The sequence below is a fragment of the Diadema antillarum genome, unplaced genomic scaffold, assembly GCF_040938485.1.
Source record: "Diadema antillarum isolate AM-2024a unplaced genomic scaffold, OU_Dant_1.0 seq00000889_RagTag, whole genome shotgun sequence".
In the NCBI taxonomy this organism is placed as follows: domain Eukaryota; kingdom Metazoa; phylum Echinodermata; class Echinoidea; order Diadematoida; family Diadematidae; genus Diadema; species Diadema antillarum.
Window position 1 is genome coordinate 332,501 of NW_027271753.1, and position 26,822 is coordinate 359,322.

The 26,822-nt window shown below is 37.7% G+C and overlaps 1 protein-coding gene across 2 annotated transcripts in view; it reads left to right on the forward strand.

Moving 5' to 3' along the window:
• LOC139740853 (forkhead box protein N3-like) overlaps positions 1-26,822 on the forward strand; it is a 117,734-nt gene that overhangs the window by 432 nt on the left and 90,480 nt on the right. Inside the window, exon 1 of one of the 2 annotated variants that reach the window (XM_071651432.1) lies at positions 12,699-12,882. The exons of the other annotated variant lie outside the window; for it this stretch is intronic. The gene's annotated coding sequence lies outside the window, so the exon portion shown is untranslated. Of the gene's footprint in view, positions 1-12,698; positions 12,883-26,822 lie in introns of those variants that run through there. 2 annotated transcript variants of the gene reach the window in all.

The window sequence follows — 26,822 nt, forward strand, 5'->3', positions numbered from 1 at the left end:
GATGTAAACCTTGTGAGGCACAAAAAGAGGAATGTCATTTAAATAGTGTAGTTTTAAAACCCTATTAAGTGAATTTCAGCTGTGTGAAATCATGGCCTTTCTCTTTTCTTTTCTCTTTTTTTTTTACCACGTTGTAGCAGTATATTGCTGTTAACGGATCAACAATCGACAACAACAAATCACTATAGATAGGCACTTATTCTATGATTATCCGCATAAGCTCCAATTTGTTTTGCTAGTATAGCCATAGTCAAACTGCTAAATACATTTCCCCCAAGAAATGTAAGCAAGAATACCGATCTAAAATGTAAAGTCTAAATTAACAGAAAATGAAAAATGATGATGCATTTGTCGATCTTCGGTGTGAATAAAATGATTATGAATGGCTGTCCTTGTAACAGTTGTCATTTTACTCTCATCAAGATGTAATGTGTTCAATTTGGGCTCTCCTAGGTATACTGTCAAAACGATGGCTGAAAATATGAATTGACGTTGTATTATTGCTTTGCTTGAGGACTAGGTTGGTTTCTCTTGGATTAGAAGCTAGGAAAAGTCAAGCTGTGGAAAATGTATATGCATGGGAAGCAGTCCTTATCTGCTAAAATGAGCTCTCTTTTTGTTTCACAAACTCAGATTGAAATGGATTTGCTCGTTAAATCACCAAGTCTACTTGCCAAAACCAATAAACATATTGCAATTCAATTCATGACTAAAACTTTTTGCTTACGCACAATTTATTTTGTCAATAACATATTAATGACGTATGCTGTTTTATAATTTTGGTTACGCATGTTCATTTTAAGAAAAGATGGAGCGTACAGACAGAGTTTTTGGAAGGATAGTTGGTACAACAATAGTTGGTACAACAACACAAAAATGCAGAAAGAATCTACAGCAGAAGATGATTTCACTTTGTATGTCAACAGATTGAGGTGTTTACTGGCTATGAAGAAAACATTCGTCTGTATATATAGTAGCATGGGTGTTATGACATCGCAGCTTGTTTACGTAACTCGTCATCTCTTTCGAGAAGTATTTTCTTAACTTTGCACTGACGAATTCCATCGGAATACGAAAGTACAGGAATACTTGAACTGCCCCTCTTTTCCTTTTTTGGTTTGAACAGAAAGAGAAGGTATGACATACAAAAGTATACATTTTGCAATAATGATCACATGGACAAAGCCACGTAAAAACCACTACCCCCTTTTTTACTCCTTTAAGATGAAAACTAAGGGGGAAATATAAATGGTAAAAAAGGGAGAATTTGTTATACAGTGTTTTAAGGATGTTATAACTTAAGCTAAATATTTATAACATTATGAATCATTTGTTATCATGAAAAAGACGATTGTTTAGATATGTTATCGCCAAATATTTCATAATGGCTATAATAGTATTTCATTCAGTCTCATTGACAAACCAGATTCATTGTCATCAATGGCAAACGGCATGCTACCTATACCTAACACAATCGAATTGATATACACGTTGAATTGCTCTGATTGGGTAGTAATGGATAGATCATTTATCGGTGGTGCTAAGAGTGTTAGAACTAGTCTGATTCAACACTGTCAAGCATACTGACCAAAAATATATGTGAGTAACAAAAATGAAGGGATTGAAATGCATCTCGTCGCCCTGATGTCATTTCCGGGATGGGAGTCTCTCCGATCACAAATCCCTGCATTTTGTTGTTAGGCGTTTACCATTGTGATGGTCGGACCACTTGAATTAATCAAATATAGCATACCTTCGGCGTTCGTCAAAACAGATGAGGGACATTTCACTAGTGTATCCCTCATCATCTCACTTTCAGCGATGTTCACTTCAGAGCTACGGGAAGACTTATCTCATTGTATCCGTTTCATCACTCACTATTTAATCTCTAATACTGTTTTAAAGAAAGTAACCCTTAATGGCACATGCGGACTTGACACGCAGGGCGAGAAAGGCAAATGGATTTCAGAGAGGGTTGAGGAAAGGTCCTTCCCGTTGCTATGCTAATCCTCATCATGCGTGAGGTAATGAAGACGCGTTGCCAACCAGGGCTACTGCGTGCTAGGCTAATGAATTCATGTATTGATCGGTGGAGAAGAGAGTGAGAAAAAAGGATTGTACGTCTCTCTCCACCAATGGCATTGATTGCTTCGCACCATTTAGCCTCAAGTGTGTCATCAGCATTACTCCCAAACCTGGGCCATCTATCAACTGGACTACTTACACTTCCCATTTATGGGTGTGGCTTTCCTTTATTTCATTACCTTCTATAAAGAACATTTTGCTCATAATTCTGTTGATGACTTAATCCATAGGTGGAATGAAGAAATGTTTAAGCATGGGCATCGACTGAATTGATTGTAATTAAACACGTGTGTTTGAATGTATGTGTGCGCTTGCATAGGTGTGATTCCATGACATTTACTCCTGCGACAATTGCTCCCATGGAATATGTGCACGCTATAAAAGCCAAACATATATTCTTCCAAAACACATAACCATAACCCTTATCCTATAATCCTCAAATAAAACTAAACCCCAAACCCTGCTACAATCCTAACCCTAACGCTAAGTCCTTGGAGAAAACAAGGTCGGAGCAATTGTCGTAGGAGCATAATTTTATTTCGTGTCACCGCATACTAGGTTTACCTCAGGTAAAGCAATGTGTCTCTAATTTTGACAAACATTGCTTGTGAGACAATTATTATCCATGATCGAAAGAACAATAGAAAGAAAAATCACAGTCGTCAAGTTGTATCTTATGTCAATACAATGTCGTTTATTTCTATGATATCTAGTTTTCAACTGTGTAATAGGCCTATACCTATTTCCGTTGGAAAAAGTGCAAAACACACACACACACACACACACACACACACACACACACACACACCTACCTATGGAACAAAAAGCGGGTTAAGTATGCGTCTGGAAAATTTTCAGTCTTCAATCATGTCTGTAGCTAGATAATTTCAAGATTTCTCAACAAGCTTTTCAAGGGTATAGGCCTATAATCAGAGATGGAATATCGGTGAAATAATTGGATCTTGGCTCACCGTATTATTAATAATGATGACGACAATGATATCAGTAATAGTCGTCATGATATAAACGATAATGATGATAAATAGTAAAAATGGAATAATTATGATAGTGATATCAGAAGAAAAAATATCATGTAAAATCATAATCCCTCCAGTATACCATGATTGCAAATATCACCATTATTAATTGTTATCATGTATATATATGGTAGTAAAAGTAATAAGCATGATAATAATTACATATTTCCATATGAAACTATACCACAATGTTCATAATGATAACCCAAGGAGACTTATGTTATAGCTAAATGCCTTCACAGAGGACGGAGATATATCATTACCTCACGTTATATCATCTGAGCGTTGTGAAGACTCATGTTGTACATATCAGTCAGGCAGTACACTGGAGAATTAACACATCGAGACAAAACATATTGTTCTTACTCGGAACTTGCTTTGTTCACATTCACTGTTACGCTACACATACCTTTCTTTTGCTTTGACAAGCTGACTGGCATTTTCATTTACTTCGCCGCGGAGATAAGATGTCTTTTATCATTTTATTTTTGTTTTTGTATTATCACAATTATTTGATAGTTTTATAAATGAAATGAAAGTATATATATATATATATATATATATATATATACATATACATATACATATATATGTATCTTTTTTACAGCTGCTTTTTCTGAGCACGTGTGGTTTTTTTCTTTACCTGCATTCTCTCTCACATAAACTAGTGACCCGCTCAAGAAAATAAAAAGGAATGCAAAAGAAAAAGCTTGCGAACTGGGGGAGGGGGGGGGGGAGGGGGAGAGACTAATTAAACATCACCATTTACATTGTTAAGTAAACTACCCTAAGGTTTTCATTGCTCATTAAATCGCACGATCAAACACCGTTGTAATATTACTTAATCATTCGATAAAGTTTCAAGAGATGAAATGATGTTATCAAAATTTTACTGCTGTTATTGTCAAAAGATAATAATGCAGAAATGTCTGTGCGTGCTTGTATCTCATACCCGTACATAAGAAAGAAAGATAGAGATGGGGATGGGGTGGAGAGAAATCCAAATTATTGCCCGAATGAACCATGAAAGAGCAGATTATTCTGCGATTGAATCCCGGTATGCGGCAGATCATTCTGCGATTGAATCCCGGTATACGGCAGATCATTCTACGATTGAATCCCGGTATGCGCATTGCTCATGACGTAATGTCATCAATCTTATTTGCATGTTTCAGACAGAAATCATAAAAGAGGAGAAGAGGAAGAAGAAGAAGAGAGGGCATGAGAGGCATGTCATTTAAAGAGATCGTATAGTTTTGGTTGAGACCTAATTTCAGGTTTTTAACATTTTTGTGAGATAATGAGAAAACTCTTATGAAATATGAAAGAGCATGTAATTCTATGAGGAATTCAACACTTATTCGATGAAAATTGGTTTTGAAATGGCTGAGATATCCAAAAATGAGCGATTCTAATAAACTGTGGGACCCACACTTTATTACGATCGCTTTGTTTTACTTTGTTTTTGGATGTTTCAGTCATTCCAAACCCGATTTTCATCAAATAAACTTTGAATTCCTCTCAAAATGGTATGCTCTGTACTATATCATACAGTAAGTGTTTTCTTGGTATCTCACAAAAATTTAAAAGCCCAATTCTCATCTCCACCAATACTGTACTATCCCTTTAAACCCTTCAGGATTAGATCCTATTACTGGAGAATTTAGGAGTGAATGGTGAAGAAAGGCGCGACTATTACGGACTTTTTGCCAAATTCTCACTTAATTTGAATCAGCTTTTCACATGAAACTTCCTTTTCACATGACCTATAAATAGACTTATTTGGGTCTCTAAAGAATATGGTGCTGTCACTGTAAATGTTATTATAATAATGACACTTAAACATCCTGAATGTTTATACGTTCGTATACCTTTATCATCAATACATTATCTACGGGATGCCGAAAATTTAGATACCCGCATAACGATAATTTTTTTTTTTTTTAAGTACATTATTTCTTCGCGGTCTTATGTTCAACACAATGATTAGCGTGCTGCCCGATGAGAAACTCTTTGATCCAAACTACTACGTATAAAATCCATTTGCACTGTTGTAGATATCAGTATACTCAAAGGTATGATTATGGCTTTGCATTCGACATCGAACATTGATATTCATTAAGTAGTTATAAGACATACAATGTGTAATTGTGTTTTCAAACATTTCCACATTCTGTACATGTCATGGCATTTGAGCAGTATGAGGACATATCCCATGGTATGATTCTTGATTGTGACATACATACTCTCGCCCTCGCATGGGAACTGCGTATACGGACTTGCAAGACACGTTTCGTAAACGAGTTATAACGAGAAAACGGTGAGGCAATACACCCAAAATGACTGCTGCTGGAAATAAAGAGCATATGGACCGTTGTGTGACGATAGTCGATGTTGCCATGGTAACGCCGAAATATTGCCGCACTCGGACCCATCCTGAGTTCAATCTCATCCTCAATGAGTCTGCGCAGTAGAGACAGTGCCCTTGTAAGCAGTAATGGGTGGGAAATAGAGCGAACCTGTCTCCTTTGTATTAGGGATGGTGAATGAGGACAAAGATGAGAAGCGTATGTTGACAGAGACACGCCTTACATCGAATAAACCAAATCAAGATTTCTTTGCCGTGCTGCTGCCGCCTCGTCTCAAAGTTTTGAATTGGGTTAATCCATGAAATCTTTTGATCTTGAAAAGGTGAAACACATTTGCAATTGCCTGGTTAGTTCATTGCACAGGATAACATAATAACCAAATCATCTGTGTTCGCATATTTTCTCTATGTACGCATTTCTTTGCGTGGTGATATATGCTAATAAGTTTGTAATCTTGGTTGAGGCTGGAATGATTATAAAGAATTATTCTGTAACATCTACGATGCATATTTACAAAGACGAATACGATAAATGAATTAATGTTAACGTATATTTGTATCTGATTGAATGATACTCTTCGCAGATATATAGTTGATTTGATTCTATGAATTCAGACCTATCCGATCAATGAAGTATGAAGGTAAATATCAACAGTACGGAAAAAGGTCAGGCCAATCTAAAGCTATCTTAACATAATTGTCTTTGCCATGCGCCCGTTTCCGCGCGCGCGCGATCACTCCCCCCCCCCCTTGATCTTTATAGATTTCATTCAAATCATACATGAATTAACCCATGCTGGGTATAACATGCAAAAAGGCAATACAAGTACAATTCAAAACAAAAACGAATAAATTCGAAGAGTAAATCATATCCTCGATAGCAAATTTTATAAAAGATGTGCATGTTTTACCAGTTAGACATTGTCTTTATATAAACCCCAGCTGTGTATAATGATGATGATGATAATAATAATAATAATAATAATGATGATGATAATTATATATATATATATATATATATATATATATATTATATATATATATATATATATATATATATATCAAGAGTAAAAACTGCTTTTTACAATGTTATTTCTGTTCATCGCATTGTGGTACAGATTTTCTGACATCTGTGTATACGAATGTTTCATTGTCCTTCCAATTATTTTGTTTGTTGGAAATGAAATAAATCAACTTGAACTTGAATTTTCAACTAACCTAGCTCTTCGGCTGGCAAATATCAGTACTGTTTGCTATGTCGGGTATTGTTGGTTAATGTAAATCTGTTTGTTTTTGTGTTTTTTTTTAACACATCTTTGAAAAGGAGACAGAGGAGCGTAAAGAGCAGGTTAGATCTGTACTGGCAATGGCAGCTCTGCGATACACTATGGAGGTACTAGGCGAGCAGAGTACCTCCTTGGATACACCATGCTTCACTTTCAGGGCGCGCACTGCTCAGGCAGAGTCGTATTATAGGATAACAGGCATGACATGCGGTTCACCTATTTTTAGAATGCAGGCATGCTGAGATTACGAACAAGTGCTTTATCCTGCCTGCTCCTACGATGCTGACGACCGTACGCGTAATAAGCGCGAGCTGAAATTCCTTTACAGCGCTCGGTAATGGATACGGTATCGAATTTGTTTACCATAATCGATCTAGAAGTCTCGGAGTTGTCTCGCAGTTGTTGCTTGACTTGCCGCGATATCCAATATGCGCGATGAAGTTTGAAATCGATTGCACTTGACAAACACATTGCTTTGCTCATGAAGTGGTCATATTCATTTCAAGCTTCGCGCTATACTGGTGGACAATCACCTATGAGTATTAAATAGACTTCAATATGAAAATGCACTCCCTTTGACATCCTAAGTATTCTGTGTGAACAAGATACAGAAAATAGCCTACACCCGATGCTATGTGCTATGACCACATAACAACGTATAAATGCGTAATCGTCTGCATTTTATCGGCGTGCATTGTACCACTGAACAGGGGCGGCGGAGCGTTTTCAAAAGTGGGGGGGGGGGCACTTCCGGGTTTCATGAGCCAACAAGCCAAAAAAAAAAAGAAAAAAAGAAAAAAAGGTCCTCAGCTCATCTCTCCCCTTCCACTTCCGGGTGTCTTCAGCTGACAAGCAAAGTGATGACACCTTATGTATTCCTTTATTCCTTTATATGGTTCACAAAAAGTGGGGGTGGGGGGGGGGGGGTGGGGCGATGCCCCCTGCCCCCCCCCCCCCCCCCCCCGTTTCCACCGGCCATTCTGAAAACAACAATTTGGTTGGATTCACCGAGTATGAAAAAATGAAAAATGTCATAACTGTGATAACATAAACTAAAGGGCCTACTTAGTTATACAGTATAGTAGTAGTAGTAACATAATGTTTCACTAGGCAGCGTTAGTGCGGGGGGGGGGGAGCTGGTCATGTATTGTTCTACATAAAGTCTCACGATGCGGCAGATTTCTTAGCGGATTAAGGCGGCAGTTGAACGTTCCAAAGTAATTTGGGATAATAAGAACTGAGGGACAAGAGCTCCACGCGTTTAAATCCTGCCAGCATCTTATTATTTCCCGATTAAGTATCTGCACTTTGTCTTGGCTGTCGAACGGGCTATTTCCTGCCCTTTGTTATAGTCTCCACGCATCTTTTGTATATCACCACGCCTTTTTGTCACTATAGTCTACAAGTATAACCTGTACAAAGTCTCCTCATATTCCCACCCAACTTCTCTATAATGATCTCGGCATTACACAGAGAACACGGTTGAAAACAAATTTGAGAGATGTTATTTTGAAAAGTGAAAACCTGCAGACGTAAGAACAGAAGTAAATATATACAAATAAGGACACATGTACAGAGTATAATATGCAGAGACTGTTTAAATTGCAAAAGCGAGCTATTAGAATAGTGTCGCATTCACCGTATAGGGCGCCTTCTTTGCCAATATTTTCTACTTTGTCTATTTTAACTGTGTATGATATATATTTATTACAGAGTGCAGTATATATGTTATAATGGTATTTTACCTGTATTATTACTTGGTTATTTTAAACTAAACAAAGATAATCATAATTATGGCACAAAAAATTGTAGAAATTTTTACTTACCTCAGATTCGAACATCCTCCTACAAAAAGTCAATATTTTTTCAAGGCCCTCAAATCTGGAATTCTATCCACTCTGATGTGAAATGTAAGAAAACGGTTAAAAAGCTTTAAGAAAGCTTTCAAGCGTATTTTACTTGAAAGGTATTCTGGAAGTTACCAATATAATTTTCTGAATTCATAAGAGATTAGGGGTGTGTTTGTGAAAATGGCATCTTGTGTATTGCTAATATGCTGGTGTATGTTTTTGTCTGTGTATAAGCATGCGAATGTCACGTGTGAGTGTGTGATGTGTGTGCCAACGTTTTTCTCAGTTATAGTTTATCGAAAGAAAGACATAAGGCTGTATTTACTTTTCCTGGGTTAGTTTTAAATAAGGCCCATTGCCTTCTCACTAACCCCTTCACTTGATATCTTTGGTTGTTTGATTACTTTTTTGTTTGTTTGTTTGTTTGTATGTTTGTTTTTGTCACATTGTCATGTTATACTTGTCATACCATTGTAACATTTTTATGTATGCATGTTTTATTAAGTGAAAATAAATGAAATGAAATGAAAAAAAAAAAATGAAATGAAAAATGAAATGATCTATACATGGTCAGTTAGATAGATTGTGCATTATATGGAAAGACCAAGCATGTCCTCCGAACTAGACAGGCGTGAACATTAAATTTCGGTCATTCTTTTGTTGTCCCTGAAAACTCAATCATACAATACACTTCAGATCTATTCCGCAACAAAGGTGCACAAGGTGGAATTTTAAAAATGCTATTATAGTACGTGTTAAACATTCAATGTGTATCATGCAAACAAGAGTAGGCCTATACACCGTTATTTGTAATATTGATTCAGTTCCACCGAAATCTTGTGATCCGTATGATTTTATTTTTGAGGCCTCGAATCTGTTCTTTCGTTGGAGTATATAGTCTAAAGGTCCTGCATGATGGACCCAACATCGAATTTAACTAAGAGAAAACGTTTGGCTGAGCTAAGAAACTAGATAGGGCTATTCTCCCAATGGCCTGTAAGTACATAAATGAAATATTACTCTATATGAAAAGTTGACATAATCTCCGTCTCTGATTAAAAGTTGAAGTGAGCGCAAACTACTTTGAATTTTAGCAAGAGGAGAAGAAGAGCAGATTGATACCTTAAATAGTTTTTACTAACTGCCAAGTTATTACATGTATCTTACTTATATGTTGGTAGCTAATTGTATCCGAAATCCTTGATACTTAGAGGCCTACTGAAAAGCTAGGCTCGTATTTTATTCTATTTTGATTATTCATTCTCCACTCTTGGGAAGGATAGATAGGTCCTTTCAGCCGTAGTTAGGGCTGATTTTCAAAAAACAACAACAACAAAAACAAAGAGACGTACATTCAACATTGCGTCAGTGTCAACAGATTAATTATTGTGCATGATAATCATACTCATGACGTCTATACAGAAGAGAAAAAAATACGATGCAGAAAAATGTATTAACTTCAATATTCTTCTTCTTGTCTACCGTACACTGCACAAATTTGCCCCTGCCTACCTTCAAAATATTCATCTTCACCAACCACCACGAAATCTCCGCTAGCCGAACTCAGCACAAAAATTACAGGTACCTCGAATCAAGCATATATATAGTTGGTGGGGGGGGGGGGGGTTGGGGATCGTGCTTTCTCATACATGGGCCCAAAACTTTGGAACAACCTTCCAATATATTTACGACAAGTATCTTCTATTGACGGTCTCAAAAAGAACCTCAAAACCTACCCTTTTTAATTTAGATTGACAATTGTTTACATGTTATGTATGTGCGTATATTGTTTGTTCGCTTATCGTTCTTACAATTGTATACTAGTATCTTCTATGATACTCTGTTGTAAGGTAATATTCTTTTCCATATCGCCATGAGTATCTTTTTAGCTGGAATAAGCGCTTTATAAGAGTCTCTCCATTATTATTATCATTATTATGCAAATAATTATTAACACTAAAATGAAAACAAAACCTTTACCATTATGCAAGTATAGTCATGGGGCCATTTGACTACAAAAACAAACCTCACATACTTAATAAAATAAACAAAAGCAGACATGAAAAGAATGGGTAATTAAAATGTGGCGAGAAAAAAGGTGAATTGAAGGTTTAAATCAATTAAAGGTTTCATTTGGCGTATGCATTGTGTAGAATATCCTACAAGATTTTCCTGCGATTGATTCATGCAAGCAGAATCGCCATACAAACATAATCGCCATTCAATGGTGTTTAAATGATGCAATAGATACAGTCGCAGACTTTGGATAATCGAGGTCATTTCAAACTTTTATAGTTCCTATAATACGTGAGGGCTCTTTTACCGTAATTCGTCTTTGGTTGTGTATAATTATCAACAAGATAAAGTTTCCTAAGGCCAGATCGTGTAGTGTAGATTCTCGACAACAAAATACTGTATACCAGTTAGATATAAGACGGGCAAAGATTATTAATCGGAGCAAGTTTAGACTAACGAAACTGGAGTCTGTCTAACTTTGAAGTGTAATACAAATATATTCGTTGGAAATTTGTAGTGTACATTCATTTATACTATAGAGACTTATTTTGCAATACTTGTAATCGACTGAGATATGACTTACAGCTCTTGTTCTACTATAAGAAAATGGAAAAATGAAGAAAGGAAAGTGCACTATGTATACCATCACATCAGCTGTCATCCAATTCGCAATAAGAAAAATGCAAAGGGCCAAAACAGAGGAGATTGAATGAAAGGAATATATATATATATATATATATATATATATATACAGAGAGAGAGAGAGAATGGGAGAGAGAGGAGAATAAAGGAGAAAGATAGATTTAGGAAGGAAAGGGGGACAAAGGGGAGAGAAGAGGGCTTCGACCAGATTGACCATTTTCCCTATTTTTTCCCTTCAATTAACTTAGTATGATGGAAATATACATAATTTTCTTGATACCATGTTTCCTATCGCTTGTGTAGTAGACAATATGAAAATGATCATTTTCATTTATCAAGTTCCCATCCTAGGCAAAACTAAGGCAAAGATCATAATTTCCTTATAGGTAATAGTGATGGCAAAGCCAAAAATTGAATATGACAATAACCATTTGGTGATAATGATTCTTCCAATTTTCACAATTATTCATGTTGTTGCTTGTTATGGATGCAGTATATTGCATCTGCGAATATATAAAAAGTCTTCCATAATGGAGGATATAATTCATTCGAAACTTATACTCAACTGTTTTTTTTTTCAATAAATCGTTCGAGTTGTTGGTAAATTGTGTAGGGTACATGCATCAAATATCTAACGCGAATTGTGGTTGTCCTACTATTATGACTAAGGGTAACTTACAATACTGAAGTAACGTCTGAACCCTTTTGAAGAGCAGTTGTAATGCTGATTAGTCTACCCTATACATAAAGAAAATCATATTATTATAATGCTTTGGTATAATTTATATGATTGGCTCTCAATCGACGATTTGAAGACAGCTCAGTGACCAATCTCGTATTATACGTAATGCTTGGTAGACTCAGTATCCAATTACGAAATCTCAAATCGAAACAAATATGTGGCCTTCTGGAAATGACCAATTCTTACCACAGGTCAGCACGACACAACGTGGTCGACAGCAGTCAGCGGTCCACAAGCAAAAATGGAAAAGGCCGTGACAAAGGGTTTTCCCCTTTCGAACATACCGCCTGGCCTCTGAGGGCGTGCATAGGATATACCGAATTCTCATTGGTTGCTAAATACGCCATCTGTGGCTCTTCGATGTTACGTACTAAAAATTGTCTCCCGCTGGAAAAAAAATAATGAGAGATAACATCGCCTTATTAAAGAGTAAAGATTCAAAATAAATCATGAAACTGTGAAAACAAATATTTAGATATCGATTTTAAGTAAAAAATGTGGCCATTTAACGGAAATTGTACTTCCTTAGTTAATAAGTCTCCAAAGGACATAAGGAGTAAAGCGTATCGTAGCGACTACGACTGGCTGTGCCAGCGTCCCTGTGTGCAGTCACCGTGCACTATCAACTGTATGGCTACACTGGGTGAAGAGAGCGCTACCACGACACTACTACACGTGCACTGGCAAGTCGATGGCCGCAAGCCTGTAGCATCTTCCCTGAGAGCCAGCGGATCCGGAGTTCAAGCGACTGTACTGACTGACTGACGATCTGGCTGGCCAGCTGAATCGAAATTCAGCATACACTTTGCAAAGGCGTCGAACGTAAAATTTTTCCCTCGTTTCTCGACTTGAAAGTGTGAGTAGACATATGAGGATGAGACAGTGACAGAGAAAACAGACTTATCTAGATATCATGTTTATGTCCTCAATGTATGTCTTCAATTATATATTGTTTTTAAGAGTGCATGTTTCACGAGTTTGAAGTGATTTTGGATGCCATTGTCCTCAACTTCTTGTGGTAGCTTTGTGGGTAATTTCGTAGACCAATGCGTCATTGATCGTTGTTTGGAGGGGTGTGGATTTACTCACGTGCATGTAGCGCGTGGTTGCGTGAATGTTGTAATTTTTGGTGACGTGTCTTGTACTTTCGAAGGCCTATAAGTTTTAAGATCTATTATATGTCCGTCCTGTATGTGCTAGATGAATTTCAAAATTTTGTTATTGAATGTGTAAACTATACGTGATTCGGTTGATTCGAGAACAGTGATTTGTTTCCCACAAAAGCCGTGACATGTCCCGAGAAGAAGGGTGCATAGCCTCATCGCTCAGTCTGTACAAACATATCGAGTACAATATATTGTTACATGCGAACAACTTGGATAGAATGTGTCGATACAGTGATGTACGACGTTGGTTTTTATGGTCTTCTCAGCGTTACTTTTTTATCTTCTTACATGTCTTTTTTAACCCAAACGGAAGTCGGGCGAAAGCCTTTCCTGCGAGCTGCATTCTGCACCACGCACAAGGTTGTCAGTCTCTTTGTCTGCGGTAGGGGCTGGGGACAGTGGGGTGGGGACTCGCAGGTCATGTGTGATTACGGATAGAAGCAGCATGCTTGCGTGTTACACTGGTCACATGGTCGGTGTGAACAGCTCTCCAGTGAATGGGTTGATTTCACTCTTGTCTCCCACAAGGTTGCATCAACATGTCTAGCTACTACACATATCGTGCATTTTTCCCCCTCAATACTTACTAAGTTAGTGATTGCCATGGAAAGTTTTGCAAATGAAGAGTTTTATCGCAAAACAAGCAAAGTACATTCTTGTTAAGTTGAGATATTGATAAGAGCTGCTACTGAGTAAAGCTGCTAATAAACAGAAAATAATAAGAAAATAACAGGATATTTTTAATCATAACTTCTAGAATATTCCTTGTATTGTTGCAAGTGAGGTGTTACTGGAAAGGTTACATTTTGCTCTAGGCCTATCTGATGATGGACTTCCTTTGAAATGTTTAAAATTGGTGCTTAGACCATTTTGCAATAAAACTCTTCAAATGCAGAAATTAAATGACAAAATCCTACTCCCAGTACTGCTACTATAGACTATAGTCTAAGGAAAAACTTAATCAGATCTCTTAGATTTAAAGAATCATACACCACCTGGCCTTCATATCTGTTTAGTTTTATTCTTCTTTACCCCAACCCGTCACTCCAGCTACACTACAAGTACAATTGTAGGTAGGCAACACTAGTTATGCATACATTGTAGGTGACTACAGTACACTTGTATATATGCAGTGACTTGTGTGGGCACGTTTATTTCTGCCTGCTGAACTTTGTTCAGATTATCTTTGATACCACTGTGCATTATGCTGTACAGTTGTAAGTTCAGCTCAACTTCTTGGACAGTGTTATTGCTTTTGTCTTGCGAGTTCAGTATTGTATCTGAAATACAGTTATAGCCACACACAAGTGTGTATTCTACATGTTTTATAAGAAGAATCTGAAACAAGTTTCCATGGATACTAATGAGATACCCAAGTAGGCTTCCTGTATTCACCTTGGTCTTCACATTTAATATGAGACTGATGCAAGACAGTGTAGTGGTACAGCATCAGTTTAGCATCAGTCACAGCTTAACCCGTTGAGGAAGAGCCCCGAGTACAATGTATACTCGGGCAGGTGTCTATGGGCAATGCGTGTTGTAGCAAAATCAGTCCGTCCTCAACGGGCTAAAATATATTCACTATGAAATCACAGTCTCGCACCAGTTGCATGCTAGAAGTGAAATGCCACATTCATTCATTCATTGGGTGTATGCACAAAAACAAGAGTGTAAAGAAACTATTGGCATGGCCGATGTAGAGTGAAGAGGCAGTAAGCAATAAAACCAAAACAACGAAAAATACATGCCCATGTAAGTTTAGATTTTTGCAGTCTCTTTAAAGAGTTCTAACAGTTTGGAAAGAACTTTTCAATCTTTGCAGTCATTGCATTTGTTGATGAGAACAGCCAACTCGTTCACTTTATCGTCTAACTGTACCGGTAAGTTAGACGTTGTTGAATATGATAAATATATGAAGTCGATAATGTTCTCACATATATCTAGATACCACTGTTCGATATCTTAGACTATAAAACGTGAACAAGGAAGGGTACATTTATCAACTCACTTCTGGTGTAGAATTAACGTTTCCAAATAAAAGACTTTCACTTCTGGGGAGATATTGGAAATGGGCAGTTGATAAATGCAGAACTGTTATGGTTATGGCGTTAGAAATGCCTTTCTGAAATGCCCCCAAGTGTGATTTCATATGCATTTGGGCTAGAAACACGTTTCTGTAGAAATGATAAGTGCAAAGTCGTTTGAAAAGTGTGTATACCGATTACCCATGCCAAATGCATGAACTCCACTCCTCTCAATTTGTATAGAGATGATAAATGCAACAACTCCATGCACTCTGAAAGGCCTTTGCAAACATGTTTTGAAATTGGGTATTGAAATATGTTTCAAACATGGGAAAGAGGGTATTATATGCAGTCAAAAACTTACATTGTATTAAACAAAAAATGAAAACTTGTTCTGCCTCTTAATTGAGAGATGCATTCCCAGTGGTAGCTGTCTGGCATCAATTCTGTACTGAAACTTCAGTTAGATTGGTTTTAAACAGGGCTGATGCGGGACATGACCATATCACTTTAAATTAAAAGATGGAATGCAAGTATTCAAACTGACAGTTGTCTTTCATCAGTTGCAGACAAGTTGTGTATCAGCTCTGGAGTACAACTATCATGGCCAGATTTCCACATCAAATAACTTTGAAATGCAACTAAAGAACTACTCTCATTTATCATTTTAAAGTTTGATATTTGTTTTGAAAACTTTGTATTAGTATTTGTTAGTTTAACCATAAATATGTTATGATGATAGTTATCTAATAACAGAGACTTGGAAGTCAACCACAAGTATCATTTCCTTTTTGGCCCAATATCTCTGTCTGGCTCCCTCTATGATTATTCTAATGAAACAGCTTGCTCCCATGTGCAGATACAATTAATACTTGCAGGTGGTTTGAACACACATGGGGCTTTAGTTGTGTAAAGAGTACATACATGACAGTGGATAATATATCATAATTCTGTAGAAATGTGTTCTGGAGCTAATCATGCTGTTAGTAGAAGTACATACATGTACCATATGTTGATCAATACAGAATATTGTTACTGTGCTCTGCTGCTGATTTGATTATGAATGGCCGTATGATAGTCCCAAGGTATGATTTATAAAGACATAGTTTTCGAGCAGTGGACATGTAATTTAGCATGTATTTCATTATGCTACTGAAAGGTGGAAGGGAAAAATTATTTTCCCTGTAAATGGCCAAATCCTTTTTACTGCTGTGCTTCATTTGATACATACAGTACCGGTACCTATGTAACTAGCTAGGGATTATGAATTTACAATTTGTACATTCAATGGTACAAAATTGTATATGCTTCGTTGTCATTGAAGGGAATTTCTTATTTATATAGTGTGCTACTCCTTGTTTTAAGCAAGTGATAGTATTGTACATTGTTTCAAGAAAGATGTTCCCTATATCAATGTGCCTACACTTTCTGAACTGCTATTATTGAAAGATGTACATCATTTGTGGCTTTGTTCTAATATACTGTAATGCAGAAAGAAAAAGGAGTATGCCTAATAGTATGGAAGGAGTAAAGTGATAGCTTTCATGTGTGCAAATGATTTAAGGTACAAAGTACACCTTGGCATGTGTACCAAATCAATATTCAGAGAGCAGAAATACGAGCTGGAAGAAGGCATGTGTTTTCTAGTGTAGAAAGTATTTGCCACACCATGTGTGTTAAGCACTAGCTGAGGCCTGGACTGTGTTAACTACAATTGTACATAGATGTAAAGCCACTTTGCACTCTGCCATGAGTTTATAGACAAACACTGTAGGCCTACAATATATGAAGCTGAAATCATTGATCAAGTCTGTAATATGTAATACCATACAAAGTATCCTTTATGGAGAAGAAACTCAGTTATTGCATTTATTTTTCAGTGTGGGCATGAGTTATAGTTGTTAAATATATCATAAACCAACCCCTGTAATGTTTGTAATCATGATTACATGACTTTTAGTTCTTGAAAATGACGTAAGCAAGAGATAAGATTATTTCCATTTGTGTGTCTAACAGCCATCTGTTTGAAATATGTCATTGGTGGAAGGTCATGATATTTATGAATGGTCATTAATATTTTCAACATGAAGGCAAATTGCACACAATTTACAAACTTGTTTACACACGTACACATACATAAAGACTAAAGTGAGATGTTTTTTCAGCGATAAACATGGGGTTTATATAAAGGTCAATTTGTTTCAGCTTCATTGTGACAAAGTTCCAAATGTTGCATGACAAGTTTGCCATAAAGTCATGGATTCAGGGAAGCCAAGTTCAGAAAACTTTTATGAGTGAGATTTTCATGACTCGGCATCTCGGCGAGCGAATGTGCGTGTGAGCGAGGGTGTGGGAGGGGTCCCCCCCCCCCCCCCCCATGGCCTCCCAATTTCAATTTTTAGCTCTTAATGATGCGACCAGGTGCATACTCAAGTGACTATTTTTGACTTATTTTGAAAGAGAAAAGGAAAATACACCTTCAATTGCAACTATCATTTTAATCTTTGGAGCTATGCTGCAGACTTCGCCCGATGCGTGAGAAAAATGGGTGCCATGCGTGAGATCGTGAGACGGCCCCTAAATGCTTGAGTAGCTCTGTGGATTCAAACAGATACCAAGTTTGACTAATAATAATGGGAAGCTTCCATAGAACTAAACCATACAGCTAATAGTCTATCATTGTCTTTATTCGAGGCAGTGGACATTGAATACAGTGGCTGTGAATTACAGCTAATTGTGCGAATCAATTTGTGGTTATGCAGGCATATTAGTATATGTCCAAAGCATGAATTCTCAGTGACCAGTTTCAAAAGCCCAGTCATCACTCTTCCCCTATTTTCTTCTGAGCCTGAGGGTGTCTACTGATACAACTGTGTACCTGCAGGGTGTAATGTTATGTTGAACAACCCACTGCTGGAACAAGTAAATGAGGTTAGTTGTCCAAATTTGCTGATTCTTGGACTTTGTTAGTTTTATAACTTACATGGAGACTGTTGCCATAAATTTCAAGGTGTATGAAGTATATATGGCAAAGCCTGCACACTAAGGTCTGTGGTTTGCACTTATTTGTAAGCAACACTGTGGCCTAACGAGATATATTGGATCTCTGGATCAGCATTTAGCTCTCTAGGGTGTCAGCTCTTCCATCATATGTGATATGTTGTTGACAGATGTGTGTCTCCTGTTGTCATGGAAGCAAGAGCGTACGCTTCCATGCATGACCAATTAAGGATGGAGAAAGATTGAACATCGATCATATTTTTGATGCATATTTTCTCATTTTTTGTTGTCTTGTAGCCAAGCACTGCTGCCTTTTTTAAATGGTACCAGTAAGTAAAATGCATTGTGCGATCAGCTTATCCTGCTGACTAAGTTATGACATTAGCTAATAAATGGAGGATGCCTGAAGTTTTGATTTTCTATTCTGGGGAGCTGCATTGCAGGAAAGTCATCTACACAGTATGTTCTTTCTTGAAAGGATTAACATATTTCATTATATCTTCCCGTCCAGATGGATGAAATGATATTCTTCATGGCTTGACAATCCCCCCATGGACATCTCTTTTCTCATGTCAGGGATTAGTTAAAGGACAAGTTCACCTTCATAGACATGTGGGTTGAGTGAATGCAGCAATATTAGTAGAACACATCAGTGAGAGTTTGAGCAAAATCGGACAATCCGTTAAAAAGTTATGAATTTTTGAAGTTTCTGCTCAGTCACGGCTGGATGAAAAGACTACTATAGCTTGTGATGTCACGTGAGTACAACGATATAAAGAAAGAATAAAGAAAATTCAACATACAGTATTTCCATTTGTCTCCCATAACAAAAGAACCCTCGACTTCTCTCTTTCAGAAGGCAGGGGGAATAATATTACCCTTAACATACGTCAGTAGCAAGTCGAAGAACTGTGCCCTTTATTCAAAAAGTAAAGTTGTGTGAAATTCTCTTTTTATTTTCCTTGTATAGTTGTACGCATGTGACATCATACACTGTAGTAGTCTTCTCTTCCAGCAGTGACTGCGCAGATACTTAAAATATTTGTAACTTTTGAACGGATTGTCCAATTTTCCTCAAACTTTCACTAATGTGGTCTACTAATATTGCTGCATTCTCTCAATCCTTATGTATATGAAGGTGGACTTGTCCTTTAAATGCTGCCTGCATGTCTGTTGTCCCGTCTTCATTGTTTGATGAAGTTGTCGCCTCACTTTTAAGATTGTCCTTTTGAAAAGGAATGTATACTTCCATGTTAGCGTGGGCTACATGTAATTCATTTATGGTATTCTTTTATGTCTTTAGAATTCAACATTGTGTAGAAAGGAATTTAGTGAAACCCAAAACCATAAAATATCTTTTTAATAGGGGTAAAGATTTACTCAGGTACTCTCATATCTACCCTGACCTTTACACACAAAATTTGGCAGGAGTTTATAGGTTTATTTGTGTTTTTATGCAAGGGTAAAAGCAGGGAGGTTAAATACTAAAAGTAGACCTTGATTGCATTTCCTGTTTTTGTACCGCAGTGTTTGCAATGTATGTGATGTCCATGACCTCAGTGTTAGAGTTGGAAATATTGCAATGCTTTGATAGGATGTGGTCTTCCCTAGATAACTTTTACATGGATGTTACATTTATGTATGCTCAACTGATACATTCTCTTTTTCACATACTCAATTTTGCTCAGTTCTTAACCATAAGCATTTTCTTTTTCATGTGCCTTTTTGTAAATGGGTTCACATTATCAAAAAGCCAACACCTTTAATCACTTTGGATATCATAACAGGTTTCCTTTTCTTAAAAGCTGATTACTAAGCTACTACCCCAATAGTAAAATTACACTACCCACATTGTATGCCTTCAAATCCTGTGATTCCTCTAGAGAAGACTACCACATTTTATTTCTTCTTGAATTATTTCCTTTTAAAGAGATCAGACTAGATTCTGTATCGTTTTCCCCTCTGTCCTACATGCCTCTTGGTATGGTCTGTCCTACATGCCTCGTGGTATGGTCTGTTCATGGAGCCACTAGCTATGGTCTGTGTATGGTCACTTTCTACACTCCCTAGCTACTTACTTGTATTAGGAAGAGAAGATTAAGTGAAATGTGGCAGAGCTGTGATGAAATGGAAGCAAACATGACCCAGCTTACAGGCCTGGCCAGAAAGCTTGTTGTTGCCATGGAAACTAAGCTGACCATTGTACAAAAGGCCAGGCTATGACATACAGCTGTACAATTTGTACTAAAGAGTTGCATGCAAACCCTCACAAAGGAGGCAGGGTCTGGAAGACAAGGTTCTTGAATACACTACAATGTATGGAGCTACTAGTTCCATGGTATAACCCTTATTGTTACATCTCAAGTGTTGACTTAAATTATTTTCTAACTGTGCCTATTAGATCACCTATTCTGGTGTGTCTTGGGAAGAATCAAAGCATGTGGTGATTTTCACAGTATTAAGCTGAATAAAATGGTGCAACTGAATTTGTTTATCATTTTAAGACACTAAGACCACCCGTGATGCCCTGGTAAATAGTTTGTGCTCAGGATTATTTCCTTTGAAGTATATTCTACTGTATTCCTTTGATGATGCTACCAGCAAACATCCAGCCTGGAAGGTTTTGTCTTGGATCAGATATGCTTCTGAGAGGATTAAGAGCTGCAGAGGTCAGGGTCCAGCCATACCCAGTCCAATCTGCCAATCAGTCATGCACCAGTAGCTGCTAATGACCTGCACATTTCATTATTTTCACCACAAGTCCATTTTCCTGTTATTCACTGTTCCCCCTTTTTTTAATTGCCTGATATAGAATTGCCTGCAACATTCTAAGGAAAGCAGGAATTATGATCACATCTGCATAGAAAACATGTAAGGACCTATAGAATTGTTTGTCCCCCTTCTGAAAAGCTTTTGTTTTATGCTGTCTGGACACACATATGTGTGTACAAATGTATTGTGCACAGGGATTGTAGGTGTGTAAGAAAAGAATATCTGCAAGCAGTTCTTGGGTTCTCTTCTAGATATTCTGTTGTTGTTGCATTGATTGAGTATAGGTAAGTAGAAAAAACAACAACAATGATCTTATGTTCTGGGATGTTTTAAAATCCCATAACTCTCTCTGTCTGTCTTTCTTTTTTATATATTTTTTTCTTCTAAACATATACACTGTACCTCATTTCAGCGCCTGTAGAATATTCATATAGCCACAAATGGTAACACAGTAAATTGCAGAATAAAACAGTTCTGTACCTTGTTACATTTAGCATCACACAAATGGTTCTTAGTGGTTGTACAAGTGTTTTTGCTGTAAAGTTCCAAGTATCGGTGATGGAAAGTTGTTAAGAAGAGAGAGAGAATGCCCCGGGGGGGGGGGGGGGGGGTGATCATGCAGGCATCTTTTTGATGTCACTTGAAAGAGCTTTTTAATTTAAGATGGCTTACTGAAAAAACTCATTATAAACACTTGTTCAGACTTGCTGGGGTGTTCAAGTTCAGTGATGAGCAAAGTGGAGATGATGGTATTTAAAGGTATTTTGGTAATGACCTTTTTGGTTGACTGGTTCCAGTTCCCTTTGAAGCTGAAAAGCAGTTTCTAAGCTTCATATTCACTAGACCATATCCTAACAGTAAACTGTTAGATGTTGCCCTAAACAGCCTCCCTGCACACAAGACATGCTACCGTATATAGAAGCTGGCCACAAATTTAGCCATAAATCATTTCAGAAAGATCAACAAGTTGAATATTTTAGTCACATGTAGTCTTCTTTTTAAAAATTTTATTAAAGGTACATTATGTATTGCAGTGCACTGTGAATGAGTTCTAAAGTGACATTACTGCCTCATGGGTGTTGACCATACCGGTGTTCATGTCGTAACATAGTCAAATGAAGAACTTGAAGGCACCAACTGTGAGTGCTATAAAGTTGTACTCATTTTAACAGAAAATTACTTGTCTTCAAAAATGAAACAATTGTTGAGCAGTATAAAATCATGTACAATGAATCCACATTATTCATCACTAGACTTCATAAATTGCTTGATGGATATAATGGACTGATAAGAAGGATTCCCACTAATTCAGAAGAGCTAGGGAGTATATCCGAGAAGCTGGAGGAGTGTTTGGATGCAGGCAGGTGCACCCAGTTTTGGGCCCCTCTTTGCCCCATGCCTTTAGCTGTGATTTGCCTCCGAATGATGATGGCAATCGATTGATGTGAAATGATTTTTCTCCTGTCCTCAATATGCTTGGTGTTTCACCCACAAGTTTTTCTGTTGTAGTGTGGTGGCTTAATTTACATTGGTAACCATGGTGATGGAGAAGCAAGTCAGTCTCCAAAGGTGACTTTGCCTCAGGCTAAAGAATGGAGATATGGCATTGAACCAAGCCATGGAATGCTAGCTAATGTTGCAGCCCACATCCTTTTGTGTAGTTCGCCATTAAATCAGAATCAGGTTTGCAAGAAGAAGAAGAGAATATGATGCCTCAACTATTTTTGAAGTATAACCCATTTGGGAAAATTTGTTGTGAAGGTAATAATTAAACAGGCATAAACTGTAGATGACTTATTTATACAGTAGGTGAATTTCACTTAATGGAAAACAGTAAAAAACAAAGCATTAAATATTATTCATGAAAATAATACAGTATATTCAATTAGGTGATTCTTGGGCCATTTTTGTCGAGCCCATCAGAGGTGAGGGGAGACTAAGGGATCACCTGCGGCGTCTGTCCGTCCGTCGTCCATCCGTCCATCCGCCCGCCGTCCGTCCATCCGTCGTCCGTCCGTCATCCGTCCGTCGTCCGTCCGTCCGTCTGTCTGTAACGCTACTCTGAGCTTCAATTGCAATCAAACTTCGGGGAAGAGGGGTCAAACAAAGTTTCACACTTTTCCTTCTATGAAGGTCACCTCAAGGTCAAAGCTCACAGGCAGGGGTCAATGAACTTTTAGAGCCCAATGTTAAGTTTTAATGGCGCGTTTCTATTATGGGTCATAACTTTTGATCCATAGGTCTGTTTGTAACTAAACTTGGATGGTAGATGTCCCTTGGGGAGTGGATGATCACCACAAGGTCAAAGGTCACAAGCAGGGGTCAACAAACTTTTAGAGCCCAATGTTAAGTTTTTATTGCGCGTTTCTATTATGGGTCATAACTTTTGATCCATAGGTCCGTTTGTGACTAAACTTGGATGGTAGATGTCCCTTGGGGAGTGGATGATCACCACAAGGTCAAAGGTCACAAGCAGGGGTCAACAAACTTTTAGAGCCCAATGTTAAGTTTTTATTGCGCGTTTCTATTATGGGTCATAACTTTTGATCCATAGGTCCGTTTGTGACTAAACTTGGATGGTAGATGTCCCTTGGGGAGTGGATGGTCACCACAAGGTCAGTGGTCACAAGCATGGGTCAACGAACTTTTAGAGCCCAATGTTAAGTTTTTATGGTGCGTTTCTATTATGGGTATCACTTCCTTTTGTGACCAAACTTGGATGGTAGATGACCCTTGGTGAGTGGATGGTCACCACAAGGTCAAAGGTCACAGGCAGGGGTCAATGAACTTTAAGGGTGCAATGTTGAATTTTTATGGCACGTTTCCTTTTTGCCATAAATTTTTACCCTTTTATATTTCTTGTTATATGTTATATCTCTTTTTTTATCTGTTATATCTCTTTTTTTTAAATCTGTTATATCACATTCGCGTACAATTTCCTGTACGCGAATGGGCGAGACACATCATGGCACATGTCTTGATTCATTCATCTAATTATCAATGTAATGACTTGGGATATAAAGTGTGTAATGTCTGTAAATTTTGAAAATTTAAATCTAAAATTTTGAACATTAAAATAAATTCCTCTGCACTTTTTAATGCATTAAATGTCCGAAGCCACTTTCAGTTCTCATCATGTTCTCCAAAGGAGAGGGACAGAGAAGTGGTTTTAAAGGGGAGGGAGCTCATTCCAAATATAGCATAGGAAGGAAAGATAGTGAACAAATTCTTCTGCACCATTAAACATGATATATTAGGGTTCAGCCCAAGTCTTACACACTTGAATAATAAGCCAGGACGCCTCACTTAGAAAATCCTGATATGGCGCAAGACGGTGTATGCTGTGAAAGGGCCTCTGCATGCCTGTTAATTGAATTCCTGCCATAATACTCGAAAACCAAATCAGAATTACCTTACGCTTCAGCAATTATCGTTGGCTCACTCAATGAATAATAGACAAAGCTAACTGTGCTGTGGGATTCGCTTCATTGCACGTCTTGAGTGGGAGGGCGCTTCATAGGCATTTCTCCTTGTGCCATCGTCATGGGGAGCCTGTCACTGTCTAGTCCTGGGGTGTGTCAGGTAGTGGCTCCATGGTTGGTGGTTCCCACACATAGAATGTAATGCATGCATGTACAGAGACTCCAACCCCAAGCACCTTCTGATCTGGAGATTCTCCCGCCCGAAACCCCTAGCAAACGGGAGACTCCAAGTTGATGTGTGCGAAGCGCGAAGTTCCTAGGATTCTAGATGTTCTCTGGTGCTATCTAAGGCTTATTTTTTCAACATACGATAAAAATAAGTAAGAAAGCCTTTCCACTTGGAGACACAGAGCCAGGGCGGGAGAAATCAAATCTCAAACGGGAGAACGGGAGATTGTGCAAAAATGGGTTTTCGGCGGGAGATCTCCCGTCGAAAACGGGAGAGTTGGAGTCTCTGCATGTAGGAATTCATGGAGTGAGTTATTAATGGAGATTATATCCCAGAACAGATCCCAAGCATACTACAAGTATGTACTTGAAACAGGTTTCTGTTCAGTACCGTACAGTGTGTATGGGACCTAGCCACTACGTAACAGCTTACTGTAGAACAAGGTGTATTGGGGATAAAAATTCAGAAATAGAAAGGGGGATCAGCCAATTCCTCAACTGGCATTTCTTAGTGTGTTTCTAGAAACATATCTATCATGCTGCTATTAGCATACCTTGTGACACATTGGTGCAAAGAAGTATTGATTGCGAGAACTGCTGATTACTGTACTATAACATACTGGGAGCAAAGAGATCTATGTGTTGTACTGCATGCTTCAGATTTCCACTACATTCTGGTGTGATGGAAAAAGAGTATATTATTGTCTACTCACCATGACAACAGCAAGTGAAGCTCCTGGTGTGATATTCAAGCTGCTGAAAGCTGACTCGCCAGTTTCCTGTGTTCTAGTTTCACAAGTTGAGTGCAATGTGACATGACAGAGCTTCTTCCTTGTAATGCACGGAATGAAGTTTGGATATATGATATTATCATTCTATAGTCTGCATCCCAAAATATATCAGCCATTTATAATCATATTTAAAGATCAGTCAGTCAGTCCCGTTAATCAATGTACATATGACAAACATAGATACACACAACTTTGTTATTTTATCATCATTGGCATTAGTTATTGGACAGGAGATGCTGAGAAGCAACCAATATTGCCTACTTCATTTTCTTCAGACATTACAAGATATAGAGTAAAGTGTACATGTTATGATAGGATTCTTCTCCACATTGTTTTTGTTTGCAGCATTGAGTACTGTAAAGCCAGAAATGTTTGCGTGCATCAAACTTTCACGAATTTTGCGAGGAGCCAAGATGCACGAAAAGTAAATGGATGCAAAATTGTTTGTCTACACAATGAATTGAATGCCACTGGCAAGTTGCAGAATTTTCATGCTGCAAAAAAAAAAGGCTGTTGGGCTCCAATTTTGGAAAGTTTGATGCCTTGAATGTTTAGAACTGGTTTTACAGTATGTGAGAGAACATGATTGCTTCAGGCATGTCACAATGTTAGCTGTGGTCTGCACTCTAGACTATTATTTGGCCATGTAGGAAAGATGTGGTATAGAAAGCACTAGGCTGCTGCCTTTATCTTAATCATGGCATGTTTAAGCACTTTCTTCCTCTTTTCTCATTAGTTCATTCAAAAACAAAAGGGAAAATATATCCAGAAAATATCAGATGAATCAGGCAGGGAAGAGCACAATCAAATTTGAAATGAAAATGATATCGATGAATTCGCACGTCACAAGGACAATTACACGGCCTGCTAGTTCCAGGCATCGCTTTGGATTAATTTCATCCCTGATTAATATTGACCATCATCTTAATGTGTGTTGCTCTCCCTTCCCTCATATGAGGGCCCTGTGTGTTCTGCTCTCCTTCGTTTGGCCTCGCTTGCTCCAAAACAAAATCACAATCGCATCAGTGACCACCATAATCATCATGTGTGATGCAATGTCATCTAAGGAAATGAAGATTTTTTTTTTCTTAACCATGGTGGAAAAGGGTGTACACCAAGATGAGTCAGTCCATGGAAATTCTCCAATTAATGTTTTGTCAACTCCCATTTACGTCCTCTGAGCCAGTAATTAACAGTGTGCATGTACTACAAAGTAAGTAGCCTTTTGCTTAAATGGCAGTTAGAAAACTGCAGTGCTTGGCTATACTTTTAGAGGCAATGGACAATTATATCTAATTGGTGCAAAATTGCTGCCATACAACCTTATCAATATCACTGGGACATTTTATTTGGACAACCTCTACAAGAAAAATTGAAATATTTGATTCTTTTT